Source organism: Durio zibethinus, chromosome 10 (assembly GCF_047325235.1).
Source record: "Durio zibethinus cultivar Kanyao isolate XHJ-2024 chromosome 10, ASM4732523v1, whole genome shotgun sequence".
NCBI classification, from domain to species: Eukaryota; Viridiplantae; Streptophyta; class Magnoliopsida; order Malvales; family Malvaceae; genus Durio; species Durio zibethinus.
In genome coordinates, this window is record NC_143171.1 from 19561537 (window position 1) to 19583523 (window position 21987).

A 21987-nucleotide genomic window follows, 5' to 3' on the forward strand; every position below is an offset into this window, starting at 1 on the left:
TAGACTATATGAGAAATAAAAAGTTGAAATGGTCCATATATAGAGCAAGCTTCATGTGAATGTTCCCTCTTTATTTTTGTTTTGCATGACTTTCTTTGTATGACTTTGCTTACTTAACCAGTGCATGAACAATAAATTCTAGATGTAGGAAAACACAAGGAATAAAAGCTAAAAATAGGCCATAGGTAGTGCATGCTTCACGTGAACTAGGTTGTCACATCTTTAACTTTGTTTTGCTTGGTTATTTATATTTTTATCTACTTCATCAGTGCATGAATCAGTTTTGGATGAGGGAAAATATTACACTTACCACATAATCCCATCATTATCTTGATGCTTAGCTCTCTTATGGTTCTTTTTGTTATGATGGTTGTAAGGGTGGGTCAATCTTTAGCATAATGGTTATTAGATGTTCTAAAGAATATAATAAAAAATGTTTTGATTAAGGGATTAGAACCTTTAAGCAATAATATTCATTTTAGCATGATAATCATGTTTATTTTTGGATTATGCCAAGGTTTTGAATGTCGAATTCCTTTGTGCATTTATTAGCTTTTAAACTGATTGGTTTATGTTCTTTGAATACATTTTATGTATCTTAATTGTTATTTTCATTTCAAAGATTTTTACTAATACTGATAATTTTGTGCTAGAAAGTATAATTAGTTATATAAAGAATTTTAATTAATTTTTTGAATAACTATAAAAAATAAACTTGCTCCAAAAGTCTGTCCAAAAGTTTGCTAGATATTAGAGACTTTTAGAGAGGTTCATAAATTCTTAAAATTTGAATCCAAATCTACCTATTCACAATCTCAAACTCTTTTCAAAATTTGTGTAAAAGCCTTTGATGGAGTAATTTGTTCCCGAATGCCGCATAGATATGAAGGTATTTAGGAAATTTTATTTCATTAAGAATTTTCATACATTTCTACAACTTAAACAAGTTTTATTTTTTATGTATCTGGTTTTAATTATACCCATGCAATTTGTCTATGATTGTTTAAATTTAATTGCAAGCTTAATCTTATGCATTGTTAATTTCTTCCTTGTTCGGATTCCCAATGCTTGTTTAAATTTAATCTTTCATACCTAAATCTATGTTTGATATATTTTATTCATTTTAAAAATATATAAAAAATGAGCTTGCTCCAAAAGTCTACTTAGATATTATAGACTTTTAAAGAGGCTCATAAATTCTTAAATTTTAAACCCAAACTTACCTAAAAACTCAAACTCATTTTAAATTTATAAGAATTTGCATGAAAACCTTTTGTAAAGTAATTTACTCCCGAATGCTGCCTAGACATTAGGGTATTTAGGAAATTTTATTTCATTAAGGATTTTTATAAATTTCCATGGCTTAAAAAAAAAAAATTTGTTTTGCTAAAATTTTGGTTATGAAAATACCTATTAACTAATAATAATTGGATGAGATTTTTAAATATTCACATCCAAACTCTGCCTAGATGTTGGAGAGTCCAGGTAATTTCTTTGTATTTGAAATCTTGGTTTTTAAATTCACACTTGATCATCATTTTGCATATGTATTGTCTTTAAATTAATGTCTTCATCTATGATGCATACATATGTGTTTGCTTTAGTTATGGTTGTTAACATTCCATTTTTTTTGCCATATAAAAAGTTTTCTTAAAATTTAAAAAAAAAAAGTAAAATAGCATTTTATGAAATATAATTGATTGGTATTTTTCCTAGATGTTAGAAAGTTGTCAATAATTATCATTTACAAAGAATGTTATTTTACTATTTTTAGAAGGAATGTTATGATAAATCTTAAATAGAATGACTATTTTTTAATTTTGCCTTTATAACGGGGAATTCAAGGGTATTTCTTTAATTTGAAGATTTTCTTAATATTCCTTAATAAAAGATTTTAAAAAAAACTAATTTTATTTCTTATAAACAAAGGGAATTATAATTAAATTTCATATTAAAAATAATTTTTATCTAAAATTACAAATAACGCATAATTAATTGGTACTGATTTTATTGGTGTTATAGGGGTGCTAATCCTTCCCTACATTAATCGATTCCTGAACTTGATCTTATTTTTGTAGACCAAAATCATCTTTTTAATAAAGTTCTCAACCTGATTTATTGTTTTATTAAAAAGATAAAATTTTTGGGTGGCCAATCACACCCTTAAAAAATGATTAGTGGCGACTCCTCGTGTTTTTCACGATAACTTTTAAATTGTTATGTCTTGCAATCAAGTCTTTGAACTGATACATTACAATAGTTTGGCAAATCTACTAGGTTTTGAGAGTTAGGGCAAAAGTTTTAATTATACGCTATGAATAATTGTTGGATTTAATTGATTTTATTTTATATTTAATTTAATTTCTTTTATTTAAAATTTTCAAAATAAATATATATACATATATATATACATAAGTTAATAAATAAAATAAATTGCATGTTAGTTATTTTGTTTTGATTTTGTGCTTATAATTTGTTTATGATATTGATTTATTTATGATATTTTGATTAATATGTCATTTTGCACACACTCTGCATATGCACTTATATGTATAAGCTGTAGACCCAAGCTCTATCCTTTTAGAAGAAAGTGAAGTAGTTACACTCTCTTGAAGTGATAACTTCTACATTTGCTAGTGAAACACTTCCACTCAAATTGAACCCTTTCCATTAGTAGCTTGTAATGGGTAAGGATCGGGGAGCCTTACTAGTCTATAATAGATAATGATGTAAGGAAATAGTCTAGGAACCTTTACACATGTAAATCTTAATCTAGCATATCATGAACCCTAAAGATCTAGCCTAGGATAGAGCCGTGCCATCCTTGTCAAGAAAATTATCAAAACTTAGGACATTATATGCATTCTATTGTTTTGTTGTAGGATTGTTATATTGTTTGTTTGTTTTGAATTATTGAATCATTTTATTTTCTTTGATTTTGTTGCTTGCATCATATAGGCATTATAAGTTAGTCATCAATAAAAAAGAAGGAAAAAAATAATTTTAAATTTGAATCTTTCACTTTTTCGTTTGATCTTTTACATATATTTTTAACATGTTTAAAAAAAAAAAAAGAAGAAATAATGAGATAGTATATACACCCCATCCCATACATCCCCATAGATAGTACATGCACCCTATCTAATGCACATCATAATAAGATAATACATGCATTGCATCTAATTCTCATCAGTAAATAGTACATGCATCTCATTTCATGCACATATTGATAAATGCACATGCCTCCTATGCGCATCTTAATAGGTAGTGCACACACTTAATTTCATTATATATTTTAAGGTAGTATCAGTTTAATTAGGTTGATATAACATAAGTATTGCATTTCATGTAGAAATATCACATGCATTTGATAGTCTAGCACATTTTAGCCTTTGTCATAGGATTGTTCTTAATGTATAAACTTGAAACTTTTAGGAATGATGGAAAACTTTTGAATTTTCTAGGAATGGACATCTTTATTTACATGGTGTGCCTAAAAGAGTTTGTGAGAAAGAATGATGGTTGTAAATAATATTTTCACCATACTTTTAAGGTGGAAAAAATGTCTTTAAATAACCCGACTTGAATATATGAGGGAATTTGAGCTTATCCTCAATAATAATAAATTTTGACTTGTATATCATGCATCATTTGTTTGAATTCATTATTTTTCATACTAGCTAAGGACAAAGAATGATGATTGTATAAATATTTTTGTTAAACCTTTAAAGCAAAAAAATGATTCATAATAAAGTCCCACATAAATAGTTTTCAATATCAAAAAATAAAAAATAAGTCTTTTCAAAATGAAATATACAATTTTTCTAGTGAGAATCTCAAAGTAATTGGTGATTACTATAAAACAAATCCTCATCCAATACCACTAAACTTTTCCTTGACCACTCTTATGTTGCAATCTTTTTGAATAATTTTACTCACCAATCATAATGCTTTAAGGGATATGAATTTCCACTTGTGAACCTTGTTGTCATTTGATATATTGAAACCATAGTCTTTTCTTGGGAGATGAACAAAAGAAAACTCATTTTGAATTTTGAAAACCAAGCAAGATACTCTTTCAAATTTTTAATTGCTAATTCAATGTGTATCAAATCTTGCCAATATGATTTGAAAAATGCCTGAACTTTCTTTCTCAAGTAACCATTATTTCATATCTTAAGGTACATTAACTAAAAGAAACAAACTTCTTTCCTGCCTAAGACAATTTGTTCCATGCTTTAATACCTTTTTTCCTCATTTTACCAAAATGATAGACAATTTGGAACCAAAATGAGTCTTTTTATGAACTATGCAACCAAATTTAGGACATCCCATATGACCTTATAAAAACCTTGAGTAGAAAGACAAGATGGGGCTTCTATCTATTTCTTCAAATACATTGCTCTTTTAACCAAGTGATCATGTTTGAAATGATGAACAACCATCTTTCTTTATCCTTCATTTATAAAAAAAATTATCCACTTACTACCCTTTTGAGCTTATTAAATTTATTGTTCTCAAAATGAACCCTAGTCAATGATCACTTTAGGGGGAAAAATAAGAATATCCTCAAAAGCCCAACTTCAAGGAAAGTGTCTGATATTGAGAATATCTAACAAGAACTTCAAAAATGAGGGTTCGAAGTAAAAAAAAGTGAATGACATTTTAGGAAAATAGAATTCAAGAAGTTGATTGCTAAACATAAAGTCAAATGTCACAAAAAAAAAAAAGAGATAAAGATGAAAAAAAAGGAATGAAAAAAAAATGGTTATGACATCATGCATTTAGGAAATTTAAACAAATCTTGACAAATTCAAAGCTTTGGAAAAGGGACAAAAAAGCCTAAAATAAAAAAATAATAAACAAAAAAAACTGTTGAAATGAAAAAAAATTTTTGAGATCATTTTTCTAAAGAGAACTACTCTTCAATTTAAGTTTTATACCTAAAATGATAAATGACCATCTTTCATTATCCTTTCACAAACGTATAAATTTATCCATTGTTACCCATTTGAGCCTGATTGAATTTTTTCAAAATAAACCCTAATTTACCCTCCACACTATGGGACAAAAAAGAAACACGTTTAGGGTTTAAAAATGGGGATGTTCAAATGGAATCCCATGTGATAAGGGAAAAATTCCAATATAAAAGTTCACAAAAGTTCTAAACCATTTAATGAAAGAATGCAAAAAAACAAAAAACAAAAAAAACAAAATATGAAAGAAAAAAGGAAAAAAATGAATGGGTAAAAAGCAAAAAAAGGAATAGAGCTCAGAGTGCTTCCTTTGAATGGAAAAATGGTCCGCGGTTTTAAATACCCTTTAACACTTTTTTTTAGGCCCTTCTATCATTTTCTTTGATAACCTTGAACTTTAACCTATGTTATAACCTTTGGAAAGTCCATATTGAATCAAGTATGAAGGCTTAAAATTGAAGAGTTTCTCTTAGAAAAATGATCATGAATCTTTTGAGTCCCCATTTATTACACAATTTCTTGTTTAGACCATTAACCCCATTTGAAAAATTATTTTCCTTTTTTGGATTCGTTTTGAATTTTTTATGTGCATGGTGTGTTAATCAAAAAAGAAAAAGTAAAAAAAAAAAAGTAAAGAAAGATAGATGCATGGCTTTCCATCTAAAGAATTCTTCGATTGGTGCCTTGTTTCGAAGATACGGCTTTGAGAATGCATTCTTTCCACACTTGAATTGACTTTTAATCCACACATGTAATAGTAGTGTACACCCTATGAATCATCCTTTTTTATTCTATCGATAGAAATTCAATGACCTAATGGTTTCAACTAAGACTACTGGCACAGGATTAATTGTTTGGGTTTTACTTTACTCAAAAAAGTTTGCCACCATTATCTCGATGTAGCCCATGATTTTTTGGAAGATCACCATGCCATACAATGCCAAAGCAAACACAACCATGCCTTGATCATCATCTACATGCTCTTAAACAAAATTACAGATAAAGTTTCAATGAATACTAAGATGTTTGCTTTTAGGCTTTATGAAAGAATCTATGGTTCCACTTTAACCCCTATAAGCTTAGCCAACTTTTTGTGATAACCTGATTTTAGCTTTCTAGTAAACATTTTTATCTAGACCCTATAGTTTTATCCCAAGCAAAATCAAGTATTCCTCAATGGTTAGCACTAAATATTCCTAATTAAAAATGAAGCATCATAGCGAGGGTCCCAAAACTGTATATTTTTTTGGACCAATTATTCTTTGATCACTACCGAAATGAGGGGATGTAATCTACCTATACTTCTTGTAAAAGCTTTCTTTTCTTTCTTCACTTAACTGACCCTAGATGATAGCTAAATCTTTTAAATTACTCTGTGTGAGATCCAAATGCATCTTCTTGAGTAACTCATACACATAACTAGTAGGCAAACAATTTCCATTCTGTTACTAGGCTTTCTTTAATCAGACATGTACTTCATTATATGATTCATATGGGACATTGATGAAGAATGAGCAAATCTGTAGTTTTACAGGATCCTTGAAGAACTTCTCATAAGAAAGATGTCCTTGAATAAATATCTCGATGCAAAACTGATGTCATAGGAATCCTAGATTTTTTTAGCTTCCAATTTCAAATTTTCAATCGATCTGGTGGACTTTGGTGGCTGAAATCCACACTACCAAGTTAAGCAAAGGTGTTAGGCGACTGTGGTAGTGGTGCTTTCGGTGCATTTAATGCACAGTGACTTTTGGCCAAAATGACCTAAAAAGGGAAAAGAAAGAAAAATAACGACAATAATAATAATAAATAAGAAAAATTGGATGTTTATAGGCCATGGCATGGAGAAGCTTAGCCAAACCTCCTAAGATTACATCAATGGTGGATTTTGTTATGGCTTGATCTCTATTGCTTCAAAACACAACTATTGATTAGTTGGTTGAATTTTTGGATCAAGCTTGCTATTAAGGAGGCAAACATCTTTGGAGGAAGCTATTTTCTCTTGAAACATATTACTTAACCCAAAACAATAAGGAAACATGGCAAGGAAATTATGGAAATAATCATAGAAATGTATGGAGGATAGGGTAGAAATATACCTCCCAAAAGCTTCCCAAAATTTTTCTTTTTTTCCCTCTCTTTACTTCTCTTTTTCATGCTACTTCCTTCGCTACCTCACCCTCTTTTCTTAGCCCAAAATGATGAATATAAAGGCTATGCAAATGCATGATAGCCTTTGATAAAAAATACATCCAAAGGCCACTAGCTCTCTCTAAGTTTCCAAACAATCACCTTCACCTTTAGATCAAGGTCTTTGAAAGATTAATGGTTCATGATGAATCTAGCACAAAATGAGGCTTTTGGTATAGCTAGAATAACGTAAAAGTCCATTTTACCCTTTTTTAAAGCTTTTTCCTTTTTATGAGATTTTCTTAAAAAGACATGATCCCTTTCCTTATTTTTGTGATTTTAATGTGCCAAAAAGTTATCAAATAATATGAAAACATGATCTAAATGTTTTCGTGAAAAAATCAACCTCAAGAAAGTTAAATTATGAAAATAACCCTAAAGAGCACTTTAGTAATTTCACACATTTTGAGATACGATATAGGTTTTTAATGCATCAAAAATCATAAAATAATTTCAAAACATAATCTAGAGTGTTTCGTGAAAAACCAACCTCTGAAGGTCAAATGACAAAAATATTCCTACAGGGCATTTTAGTAATTTTAAAGCTTCCGAGGTGTGATCAAGGCTTTTAATATATCAAAAATCATAAAATGATATCAAATTATGATCTAGAGCATTTCACAAAAAACCAACCTCGAAAAGGTAAAATTATGAAAATAACCCTAAAGGGCATTGTAGTAATTTCACACCTCTTGAGGTACGAACAAAGTTTTTAATGTACCAATAATCATCAAATAACATTTAAATATAATTTGATAGTTTTCACTAAAAATTAACTTCAAGAAGATCAAATTACAAAAATATCCTTAGAAGGTATTTTGGTCATTTTACCCTTCTTGAAGCGTGATCAAAATTTTTAGTGCATTAAAATCATAAATTCCAACCAAAAGCCTTGTTAATCCCATTAGTTATGAATTTTGAAGAATGACCCAAGTTTGATCTGGTTCGATGGATTTTGATCGAGTTTGACCAAATTTGACAAAATTTGATTAAATTTGACCAAGTTTGACCCGAAAGCATTTAGGTCAAATTGGTTTCAAAATTGACTTTGAAAACTATCAATATTAAAAAAATGTTGGATTTGAATTGAGTTGGATTTTAAAAGCCTCACAACTAGCTACATTTTGATAAAATAAAACTAAATGTCTACAAAAGTCAAAAGGATACTTGTTTTTTGGCAACAGACAATATGGCTTTATCATCCATTTCAGCATAAAGCACATTTTGATGAATGAAATTAAATTATGGAGCCACTTTTCGTGTAATGTGAAAAGTAACGTATTCATGAATGAACATTTTGTACTCTTTTATAAGAAAATTAAATACTATATTAAATGATATAATTTAAATACCCTAATTTATAAATGGTTTAAGACTTTCCAATTTATATTTCATGCAGTTGTGATACTTGCTAAAGTATCAATGAAGGAAAATTTTTAAGCAGTTAAAGTATGACAACTAAGAAAAAAAGAAAAACCAAAACACAAGAATTATTGTAGAAAATAATCTTATACAATTATCTAATGTTCATCTTTCTCCCATCAAGCCATCACAAAGATAATAAAAAATAAATATAAGGGTTAATATATAAACTGACATCTTCTATTAGTTTAGTACTAAAAATAAAAAATTTTTATTTTAGTATTTTAATTTTCACTTAATTAAACATTTTTGATACATCACACTGTTATTATCAGTTAAGTGACTAATGTGATATGAATATCTAATAAAAGCATACCATGTATCATAAATGTTTAGTTATCATCACGTTAACTATTGCCATGTTAGCAAAAAATTTTAAAAATTAAAAAAATAATTTTTTCAAAAAATAAAAAATGAAAAATAAATAAAAAATAAAAGTAAAAGATTAGGGAGAGAGAGGGGGAATGAAAGAAAGGGAAGCAAAAAGAAAGGGGGGGAATGGATAACGTCAATGATCGGCCTAAGGTCGAATTAAGGTTGGTCTACCCCAGGCCCAGCAAAACAACATTGATCCACGATAAATAAGTTGAGTCGGTGGATTCGAAGCAGATCGTCACCGATTGGCCCTAATGTGGCACTAAGCTACCAACGTTGTCACCTTTGCCTTCACATTCCCCCATTTTCTCCTTTTGTTTCCTTTTTTTTTTCTCTCTCCCTGATTCTTTTCCTTTCATTTTTTTTATTTTTTCATTTTTTTAATTCTGAATTAAAACATATACTTTTAAAAAAAATTTTGAATTTTTATTTAAATGCTGATGTTAAAAATTGATGATATAACTATAATTGACATTTATGTTACATGCAATTATTTAGATATTAATATTACGTAAGTAACTTAAATAACGATAATAGTTTGAAGTATTAAAATACTTGACGAATGAAAATTTAAGTATTAAAATGAAAGTTTTATTTCTTTAGATACCCAAATGACAAAAAAATATATAGTACAAGAGTTTTTTTTATTTAACATTAAATATAAAAATAAATATAAATAACAATTATCCAATAAAATCTAGCCTAATGGACAACACTAATCTTTTTAATCCCAAAATCCTTTTCATCATCTTCAAAATTAGCATGAAAACTTGCAAAAAATTCCAAAAATGATCATATTACTTGTTGCAATTTTTTGCATCTAAGATTACTAGAGAATGTTGCTACCTTGGGTTGCTTTTATTGGGCAGTCCTTGGAGATTTTGTTTTGTAATTGTTGAGAGAAACAAAAGAAAAATGGAGTGGAGTGGCAAGTGGAGAGGGGAGCATAAGAGAGATTGAAGGATTGGATCGAGTAATTAGTAAGAGATTAAAGAATTAAATTATGAGTTGGTGATAGATAGAGAAGATGGGAGAAATTGAAGGATCAAGTGGGTTAATAAGAGAAAATGAAAGAAACGTGAAAAAAGTAAAAATGGAAATTAATGAATAATTAAAACTAAATTATGAGTTTTGTTGGATTTTGATAAAACCAACCTATCTACAAGATATGTTTTCTTTTTTGTACAAGTCCTTCAAGGCTTTAGTCGTAAGAATTAATGCTTCTCATGCTATAGTCTAGCACTTGCTTCTTTAAGTTTAAGTTCAATTAAACTAAGGAGATATATAGCAAGCCATTTTCATTTAAAGTTTCACAGTTGCAAAAACTCCAATATATATATATATACACGAGAAATTATTAAATATATTAACAATATAAATTTTTAACTCTATAAGTGAGATTAAGATGATAATACATATCATTTATACATTTAAAAAAATTAATTTAAAAAGAATAAAATATGTATAATTATCTTAATCTCGCTTGTGAAATTAAAAATTTTTACTATTAGAATACCAAATAATTATATATATATAGTAAAAAGAGAAATAGGTTTAATGAAAAATAAGTTTTAGTAAAACTCAATATTTTAACAAAAATAATAAAAAAAGTGATGTGGACTAAATTTAACCATTGGATAGTGTTTTTAAAATCAATGGAGATAGTGTTTTTAATGTTGGATAGGATCAAATTTTATTTTATTTTATGGTTTTTGCTTATTGAAAGATGATTTTGTACTTCCCCTTATGGTTGTTCTATAGGTTTTTTTTTTTTTGGGATACTTTTTTTTTATTTAATCAAAAAAACTTCAAGGTTTCATCAAAACAAAATATTTGAAAAATTGGATCCAATTTTGATTTTCCTTTTATTTTTTTTGCCTTCAAGCCTTTCCAAAGTTGATTATTTTTCTTGATTCCAAATTCACGAACTTTTTAAAATGTTCAAAAATTTTGGCACATTTTTAAGGCATTTTTTCCTTTTTTTTAAAAGATTTTTCAGATTGATATTAAAAATTAATCAAAAGAATAATGAAACAAAAATTAAAAGAAATAAAAAAAATGGGTAATCCAATTTTTCTTGGGTTTAAAGCTAAATTTGAGATTGAAACTTAATTATTAATAAGTGATTGATTCAATTGATTAAGTTCATTCATCTTGACGAAAAAATCTTAGGTTCGAGTCTTTGTCAATGGTCACTTATTAGAGTCATCTCGAATGCACGACTTGCAGTCACCTATCTTAAGCTGTCAAGTATGACACATCTTGTTTTGACCTGAAGAACTGAACAATCTATATACTCCAAAAATTTTTTTTACCAAAAAAAATTAAAACTTAATTTGTTAATTTCAAATCCAACCAATAATTTTTAAACTCAAAATAAATTCCAAGCGTGAAAGTAAACCTTGAGGTACCATAAAAAAAACTCGAAAGCAAATCTGATAACCAATCGGTCTTGCAAGACTTAAAAGCAAATATTGACTCTAACTCAACTTGATTAAGGTTCAATCATGAATATGAAAATAAATGCATCTTACTTTAAGTCTTTAAAAAATTATTCAACTCGAATTTTTTTAAAACACTTTTAAAATTCTCGAAAAAAATAGGATGTTTATACTTATTCTTTTTATTGTTTTAAATTAAAAAACGATGTTAACTTAAAACATGTATTAATACCATTATTTTTTTATTTGAAACTTTTTTAATATATGATCAATGAATCAAATTATGATAATTAATTAAAAAATAAATATAATTCTTACAAAACTCTTAAAACAAATACACAAAATTTTTTTAATTTTTTATTAAAAAAATCATAATTTGATTTGCTATCAATATTTAATATTTGATAATTGACATACATTAAATATAAATTTTAAAAAAAAGTTATATGAAATAATTATGTCACGTTAATATATGTTCTTTCTATTCAAATCATGTTATATAATTATATTATATTATTAAATTATTAATTTATTATAAATTAATAAATGAATCTATTAAAATAAATATTTATCAATTAATTATCACAAATAATATATAATAAATTATTAATTTTTTAATAATATAATTATGTGATATAATTTAAATAAAAAAATATCCTAACCTAAAATATATCTTTCAAAAAATATATAAACTCTTGTTTGTTTTTACGTTAGACGATAAAAAAAAAAGGCAAGCCGTGCACCCTAGCGCACGATAGCGAAGATGATCTTGGAAATAAATGAATTTTGGTAGAACAGCCTGCCTAGACATGATAAGTCGGCGCATGTTAGCATAGAACCGGAATCTCTTTTCATCTGGGCATAAAGAAAGTTTACTTCGTCTGAACTGAGATTAGCATCAAAATCCATTGATCGATCACTTCTCCGACTTTCGATTCATTGAATCCCTTTTTCCTTCGAAATCAATCGATCAACTCTCTTTTCCTTAAATTTTAATCCAATTTATTATTTAATTGATGCTATGAACTTTTTTTATTAATTTTAATTCCTTTTTCAATGATTTCAATATGGTGTCATATAGTTGTTCAGGTTTTCAATTTTGTTTAGATTAATTATTTGTTATGTTATATAATGTATTTTTTTATGGATAAAGAAAAAGGGGAAACAATTTTCTTTCTTCTTTAAAAAAAAATCTTTTAAATGTTGAAAGATAGAATATTGCAGTTTTAAATAATGTTAGACTCGGTTGATTATTCCTGGATGAACTAAATGAGCTAATTGTTGAATTTTTTTTATACAACTAATAAGATCATAATTTTAATTGATTGATTTTTATCTGCAAATCCAAGACTAACCATTTGTAACAACTAAAAATTAATAGAACTATGACATAACAATAGAAATTAACTATATTGCATTCTTTTTTTTTTTTTTGGTTTTTCCTAGAGCAATATGTATTTGGAGAAGAGATGGAGGAACATAGCGAATATGAGGAAACCTCCTTCACTGGTAGACCTTTGTGTTAGGACGGTGATAGTAACGTAAGATACCTTAGGGATGTCAGTGAGACAGATTCACATCTTCTTGAGCGTATTTTACCCCATTGTACAGTGGATCAATTATTGCACGTGAAAAAGAGTACAAAAGTAAGTTAATTTGCATAGTTTGGGCAAGAATTGGCATTTGGCTCTGATTATATGTATAATTTTAAAAGGGATTGATTGATTGTTCTAGGGAAAGGATCTTACTCCAGTAACTGATAAACTTTAGAAGAATTTCTATGAGCTGCAGTTTGGTCATCAGAATATGACTCTTGTAATTGAGAGGATGAAGCTCAAGAAAGTTTCATTTAGATGGAGACAGTTGTATGAGGTAGGTAATCTTTTAACTTTCTTTACTTTCATGCCGTCCTCTTACCTAATAGCTAGGTTGTTAGTGGAATGTTGAGGAACCAGCAATGTACCTTTACTTAAGGTGTGCACAGTTTTATGGATTTCCTTACTAAAGTTGGATGATTTATTGTAGGCAAAATTGAAGGATTTTCAGGAGGCTGAGAACAAAGCAAGTGATTGGCTTAAGCAGCTATACAAGTAAGAAGATGCTCGTATGCTCCTTGTTTTTTGAATTCTTAATGACATAAGCCATGATTTTGACTTGTTGCTTGCTTACTACATGTATGCTTCTGTTTCTTGAACTTTTTTATCACTGGTTTGATTTGCATTTATAGTTACCAGTGCAATATTGCCCCAAGCTTTCTCTTGCAAGCACAAAAGTCTTACCGAAGAGGCCATTTCATTCAAAAAGTGCTGAAAATTGGAACTGTTTCTTAATTACCATTACCAACAACCTAAATCAGGCCAAACTTGCACTTAGAAGCAGCCTTTAATTGCATGTTTATGTACTTGGATTAATATATTGAAGAGAACTAGAGAGTGCTTTGTGGTAGTTGCCAGCATATTTGTTGTAAAATATTAAAGTATTTACTGACTTATGTACCCTTTACCCTATGACTGATTGGAGAGGACTAAAGAGTTTTTCTTGTGGTACTCTCATATGTATTTAGTGTAAAATATTATAGTGATGCATATACCCTTTAACTTAATTACTAAAGAGAAATGTTCTTTTATGATCATAATTTCGTACCATTATTTCTATTTTATTAGGAAAACAAAGTCGGCGAGTTCAGCTTTGCACTAAGGTTCCACCTTCAACCAAAAGAAGCTTTTATGCTAGTAACATTCTTTGTACCTCAAAAGCTTGGTTGTTTGATCTAGTCCATTGGTCTCGTATATTGGAATATTTGCAACTTTGGTCTTTGTGCTTGATAATTAAAGAGGGCATTTCATGAATTGTTGGTTTTATTTATAAAGTCTTAATAATCCTTTTTAGAAATAATCCTTTTGAGAATCTTATATCTGTATATTATCTCTTTTATGAACTTGCATACCACCGATTGGGTCATGCTAGCATAAGATGCAACTTTTACCTATTTTGTGAAATAATCAATTATCTCAAAGATAAATCTATGCCCATTTGAAGCTTTCAAGGTAACGGGACCAATGACATCCATGTCTTACATAGAAAACAGCCATAGAGGTGTTAAAACTTACAAAATTGATGGAAGAGCATAAATTTGTCAGCATAAATCTGACACTTATGACATCTTCTGACATAATCAATATGGTCACTTTTCATTGTCAACTAATAATAGCCAGCATCTATAATTTATCTAGCCATTATGTGACCATTTGCATGTGCCCCCCTAAACCCTATCATGTATTTTTCAATAATATTTTTTGCTTCAACTACATTTACACATCTTAAAAGTACCTTATCTTGGCTTCTTTCATAAAAAACATCTCCATAAAGAAAGAAACTCATAGCCAAACTTCTAATGATCCTTTTATCATTTTTTATTGCATGCTCTTGGTATTGTTGACTTTTGATATATTGAAAAATATCATGATACCATGGTTTCCCATGAACTTCTTCTTTGACACCTAAGTAATGTGCTAGTACATCTTTCATGTCCAGCTTGATGGGTTGGATCTTGATATTTGCATCTATTTTAATCATTGCAGCCAAAATGACCAGTGCATCAGTAATTTGGTTCTCCTCTTTAAGTAGATACTCAAATTAAATTTCTTCAAACTGCTTGACTAACTCAGAGATGTATTTATGGTAGCAGATCAACTTTGAATCTCTTGTTTCTCATTCACCTCGTAAGTTATAAACAACTAGTGCTAAATCTCCAAACATATCCAACATTTTGATCTTTCTTTCAATTGTTTCTTGTAAATCTATAACAAAAATCTCGTATTCAGCCATATTATTTGAATAGTTGAAATTCAATCTAGTTATGATGGGATAATAATGTCCATTAGGAAATATTAAAATTACCCTAATACCATGACCTAAAGCATTAGCAGCTCTATCAAAATACATCATTAAAAACTTCTTAACAATTTCATTTTCTTAAGTGACTATCACATCTTCATCAGAAAAATCAAACTTTATTGGTTCATAATCTTTAGCCACATGATCGGCAATGAACTTAGTTATTGTACGCTTTTTAATAACCTTTTGAGTTACATGGACAATATCATATTTTGAAAGCATAACTTGCCATCGTACTATTCTTCCTATCAATGAAAATTTTCGAAGATATACTTGATAAGGTCTAACTTTGCTATAAGCTAAATAGTATGATAAAGCATATATTGCTTGAGCCTTCAAGCTATCTAAGCTAGTGCACAACATATCTTTTCTAATGAAAAATACTTGGATTCATAATTAGTGAATTTTTTACTCAAGTAGTAGATTGCTTGCTCTTTTTTGTTAGTTTCATCTCTTTGCCCTAACACACATCCCATTGAATTTTCATTCATGGTTAACTATAAAATCAAAGGTTTTCTTGGAACTGATGGCACCAACATAAGTGGATTTGATTGACAAGTATTCTTTGACTTTGTCAAAAGCTTCTTGGCATTCATCATTTCATTCTCCTAGATCGTGTTTTCTAAAAAGCTTGAAAATCGAATTGCACTTGTAGGTAAGTTGCGAGATGAAACAAGCAATATAGTTCAATCTTCCCATAAAGCCTCGCATTTTTTTTAGGTATGAAGATGGGATAAGTTTTGAATAGCACATATTTTGTTTGGATCCACTTATATTTCTTTTTCACTAACCATAAAGCCCAACAGGTTTTTGATTTAGCATCGAATGTACATTTGGTAGGATTTAACTTCAGTTGGAATCTCTTAAACCTATCAAACAACTTTTTGAGATTGACTACATGATCTTCTCCTTCATGAGATTTTACAATCATATCATCCATATACATTTCTATTGCTTTATGCGTCAGTGATGAAAAAGAGTCACCATCACTCTTTGATAAGTAGCACCAGTATTTTTCAATCCAAAAGGTATGACTTTGTAACAAAATATCCCTCACACGGTCACAAACATTATTTTTTTCCATATATTCTCCAACCATCTTAATCTGATTATAGCTTGATAAGCCATCCATAAAGGAAAATATCAAATACCTAGCAATATTATCCATTAGGGTATCGATATGGGGTAGAGGAAAATTATCGTTAGGATTTGCCCTATTCAGATCTCGATAATCGATATATATTCTCACTTTTTCATCTTTCTTGGAAATAGGCACTATATTGGCTACCCATTCAAGATATTTTGCCACCTCTAAAAATTCAGCGTCAAATTACTTTTTCATCTCTTCCTTAATTTTCAGTAGCATCTTTAGCTTCATTCACCTTAGCTTTTGTTGTACTGACTTGCAATCTAATTTTAAAGGCAATTTATGTTCTGTAATATCAGTATTGCGTTTAGGCATATCCTGGTAAGACCATATGAACACATCTACGTATTTTTAGAGTAGTTTTTCTAGCCTTTGCCTATCAACTAATGAAATAAACATACCAATTTTAACCTATTTTCTATTTTTATCATCCCTTAAATTCACTAATTTGGTAATTTCTTGGTAGGGCTCAATTAGCTTATCTTCATGTTCTATTAATTTCAACAAATCAAGAGGTTATGTGTAATTATCTAAATCTTTTTCATTATCAAGTTTGTCAACATGAATTGTGTTTTCAAAATCAAATTTGAGATTATTATCACGGTTATCTTCGTATTCATTATTTGAGACCCTATAAAGGATGAGATGAAGAGAATATTGGTACTCGAAAGTGGAATGGCAAGAAAATTATTAAGGCATAATGAAAAAAAAAAAAGGAATTGTGTAAATGAAAATGAAAATAAATAGAAATGCAGACGCATCTTCTAAGTCTTTTATTAAAATGAAAAACATAAATACACCACAAAAGATTTTTTAATGCTTATAAAGAGCAATTCAGGATTTAAAGTTTCATAATAAATTATTTTTTAAAAGTTTTAAAGACAACATACAGCTTTATAACTTTCCAATTATCTAGCTCAAAATTTGAAGGGCAAGCACGCACGAACAACTCTTCATCCTAACTTTTTTTCCCCTATATATCATTTGAATGGCTAGCTCAGAAAAAGTTTCAATCAACTCTGCATTTAGGGCTTCAAATGAATCTAGGTAAATATAACCTCATAAATGAAAAGAATCATAGAGATAATGACCATCAACTCAAACTCTGGCTCATATCCCCCAAGATTAGCCATTCTTTTTTCTTTTTTCTCATTCATGATTTTCATTCTATTTCCTTTTATTGGTTTATAACCCAAGCTGAATTTATTTTTTTATCATATATTGTTGGAGGCATCGTGATTCCTTGTAAATTCTTTCTAAGTCTAGCTCCAGGTTGCCACCCCATTTTGATAAGTTGCTTAACAATCATTTTAATAGTTGTAGATAGGTGTGATGAATATAATTTAGATCTTTCATCCATATATATTACATTGGCAATCTCGAAAGATCTAAAAAAGTCCTTCGAGGCTTCATCTAGCATTTTTACATAAGAAGTATTTATCGATTGGGTTACCAGTAAATCTTATTTTTTTTGCCACACATGTAAGCTTTCCATCAATAATGAATTTGCCTTTCTAGTGCAATGAAAATGGAATAGCACTTGTCATATGAATCCATGGCCTAGCCACCAAGCAACTGTATGAGAGGGAGATATCCGTAACTTGAAATTTCATATTAAAAGTGTAAGGGCCAATTTGCAATGAAATTTTTATATCTTTTAGCACCTCTTTTTAGGTCCTATTAAAGGCTTGAACTACCATATGATTAGGTTTTATGTAAGATCCATCAGCAGGTAGTTTTGCCAAAGTAGTTATGGGCATAACTTTGATTGATAAGCCATTGTCAATCAGAACCTTAGCCATTATGTGACTTTTACATTTTACAGTAATATGGAGAGCCTTAGTACTTCTTCGACCTTCAAGAGGAATCTTTTCATCACTAAAAGAGATATAATTTGAAATTACTAGATTGCCAACAAGCTATTTCACGTACTCAACAAATATATTGTAGGACACATATATTTGATTGAACACCTTTAATAGAGTGTTACAATGCAACTTTGAGCTTAGTAACAATGACAATAGCAAAATTCTAGCTAACATCTTGTTCAACTGTTCTACTATGTTATACTCACTATATTTTAGTAGTTTTAAAAATTCACAAGCTTCATTCCTAAAGATTGGCTTTTGACATTCTTTATTAAGGACTGTCATAAGATTACTCTAATTTCCCTTTTCTTCCTTGACCTTTGCTTTTTTTCTTAGCTTTTTCTAGCATTTCTAGAGTGTAACATCGCCCACTTCGGGTTATACCTCCTATACCTATTATGTTTGTAGCATCTAGATTGACTACAATGTCATAATTGTACTTTCATAGCACTGCTTTGTCATTTTGGTATGAAAAAAGGCTAGAGACTTTAATTGTCAATACTAATCGAGAGATAGGCTTTTTTGGTCTTGAGGTCGGTTTCTTATCATAATATATAGTTATCAATTTATGCACAAACTTATTCTTTGAATTAATGGTAGACACTTTAGCTTTCATCAATTTTTTTCTTTCTTTGTAAAACTTTATCTAACCTATATCCATCAACTTTTGCACCTCATGATGAAATTGGTCACAATTCTTGAAAGAATATCTCGAAACATTTTTTTGATAATTGTAGCTCTCGGTTGAGATAATTGTTTTGAAGTAGTTTTGAAGCTCTATTAACTTCAACACATCAACCTTGACTAAGGCTTCAAACACCTTAGTCATTGAAGTTTTGGCTTCATCTATCCCTTTTTTTACATAACTTGCTTGCCCATTAATCAAAGTATTTATTGATAGTCTAGTATGATTTGGTAGAGGGTTTTCATTAATATTTGGAGTCCCTCGTTTGCTAGTATCAAAGTTTAACACCCTCTCATTGATTAACCCTTACACTTTACGCTTCAAAGTAGTGCAATTTTTCATAGAATGACCAAGGTTTTCATAATGATAATCACAATGCACATTGGGATCATACCATTTGAAAAATGGAGGTTTCAAAGGTTCAACAATAATAAGGGCTAGTAAATGTTTCTCAATAAGTTGAGGGTACAAATTTGTATATATCATAGAGATAGGGTCAAAAGTGATTTTTTCTTAAGTATTTCTTAGGGTTCTCGGACTACTACTTGGATTGGGTCTTCATTATGATCTAGTAGGTATAGTAGGATGATTATATAAATAGGTGTGTGTTTGAAAAGATGGTTGAAAATAAAGTGAATAAGTTGGTTATTGTAGTAGCTAACACAATTGATACGGATGAGGGCTGGATGTAACATTGTTTATAGGAGGGTAATGGATTTGGCACATTAGTGTAGGGTATGACGTGAAACCTTTGAACTATTGATCTACGTAGTTCACTGCTTAGCTTCATTTTTTTTTCTTGAGAGCTCTGCCTTTCTTTACTTCGCTTGTCTATCCTATATCGAGCTTGTTATTTTTATGACGTTTTCAATAATCTCACTTGATATCACCATATCTGTAAAGTTTTTAGTTGCATTACCTATCATTCTTTTATAGTAAGGTGCTTTCAAGATGTTTACAAATAGGACAGTTGTCTCTTTCTCAGTGATGAGAGGTTGTACTTGCATGACCATATCTCTCCATCTTTGTGCGTACTCTTAAAATTTTTCTATTATATTCTTTTCCATGCTCTTGAGAGATAGATCATCTAAAGCTAGATATATAACATGCCGGTATTATGTAAAGAATGCCCTTGTAAGTTTTTGTCAGATATGAATATGAGTCCTATCTAGTTAAATATACTATCTGACTGTAAAACTTATAAGGCTATCCTAATATACGTGCAATAATATCTTCTAGTCACGAGCATGTGCCCCCATCTTATGATAATAAATGGTGACATAAATCATTAGGTATTTTGTACCATTATATTTTTCAAATTTAGAAACCTTGAATTTAAGTGAAATGACCACGTCTAGGACTAAACAAAGCTCAACTGCATCTGTAGAGCCATAAAAATTCATTCCCTTTATAACCTCAAGTTTTTTTTCTAATAATTTTATTTTATGTTAGGTACTGGTATGTTTTACTTTCTTAGGTGTCTTCATTTCTAGCTTTTCTCTCTTATTGGGATCATCCAAGTTAGGAATCAAGATTGGCTCCAGTGGTTTTTATACCGTGATGGGATTAGCAAAATTTTAGGACTATCTTAGAGTGAATATAAATGTCAATCCTAGATAAGAATAAGAATATTCTCCGAGAGTAGGGATTTACACTCTAGCTCCTTGAGAAGGTTGGGTTGGTCGTGGCTCAAACCTTGGAGGGTATACAGGATTTATCATGTATGGCAATTGCTTTTAGAAACTGGGATTTCCTTCCATCGCTTTTTTTTTTTGTCAAGATTCTTAAGTATGTCCATTATCTTACTAAGATCTCCTTTTAGTTCTTCTTGAGTTTTCTCAATTCTTTCAAATCAACTGGACTGTTCTTGTTCTATGATTCTTATTTGAACCTTGGTGCTGTATGAATGATGAGTAGGTTTAGTTAAAATTTTTAGTGGATAAGCTATTATTGAACCTTTATTATCACAAATTTTCAAAAATCAAAATGTCATGTGTTGAAAATTTTATTTTTCACTTTTTTTTTATTTCGTTAAAAGAATATGGTTATTAAAACAAAAAATGGTGCACATGATGCATGAATGCAAATTAGAGATATTTGCTCTTGGACAAATTTCAACACTAGAAATTTTCATTAATTTCATACAATTTTTATTACATGAGATTTATTATCCTAAAATTATATTTATAAAAGCATTTGACTTGTTCATAATGATCCTTGGCTTCGCTTAGAAAGTTCATTAGGCATTGTCTATATTCTCCTACTAGATTGACTTTTCTTCTTAATGCCTATACCTTTTAACCATCTCCCATGCCTTTTTCACTACCTTGCAAACTTGACTGGTCAGGTGCTGTATGTACTATTGCCTCCTTGAGCTTTCTGCTCTTCATCTCATACGGACAGCTCTTTCTAATTCACATATGCAGATCCAATCTTTTTCTCTTTTTTGTCACTCATTTATTATTGCTGAAATATAGTTCTTGTGATCTTGCAGTTGTAGCTTCAACCCTTGGATCACCTGGTGAAATGATTCCTTTTTGTTTAGTATTTTAAAGTGCTTTCTTATCTTTATTGCAAGCATAACTTTCAACCTTTCTTTTTCTTTTTGGCATTCAACCAATCTTACTAAAGCTGTAGAGTATAATCTTTTCCAATTTTAACATTCTTGAAAAATTTTGGTGACCCTTTTTTACTTTTCTTGAACTCTGCCTTTTCATTGGTTCATTTTCTCTCAGAGCTCATCTATTTCATGTTACCAACTAAAATAAGACTTGATGTCATTTTCAAACTTGAATTAGACTCGTAATCTTTTGTTTTCTTAGTGCAGATTTTTCAAGTCATTATTAGCTATATCCCGTTCTTTTATAACCTTATCCAGTTGCTCCATTCTACTTCTACTTTATATTTCAATTGTCCCATCTTTTCACGAAGTCTTAAAATTGCTTTCTTATTTCTTCTTTTTCAGCTTTTAATTCTTTCCTGACAA

General features: G+C 29.3%; 1 pseudogene across 1 annotated transcript; it reads left to right on the plus strand.

Moving 5' to 3' along the window:
- The first annotated feature begins 12817 nt into the window (after window positions 1-12817).
- Window positions 12818-14252, plus strand: LOC149516527 (uncharacterized; annotated as a pseudogene). The gene is made up of 4 exons (XR_016345475.1): window positions 12818-13050; window positions 13139-13276; window positions 13430-13508; window positions 14068-14252. The product of XR_016345475.1 is annotated as an uncharacterized LOC149516527 (transcript).
- The last annotated feature ends 7735 nt before the right edge of the window (window positions 14253-21987 follow it).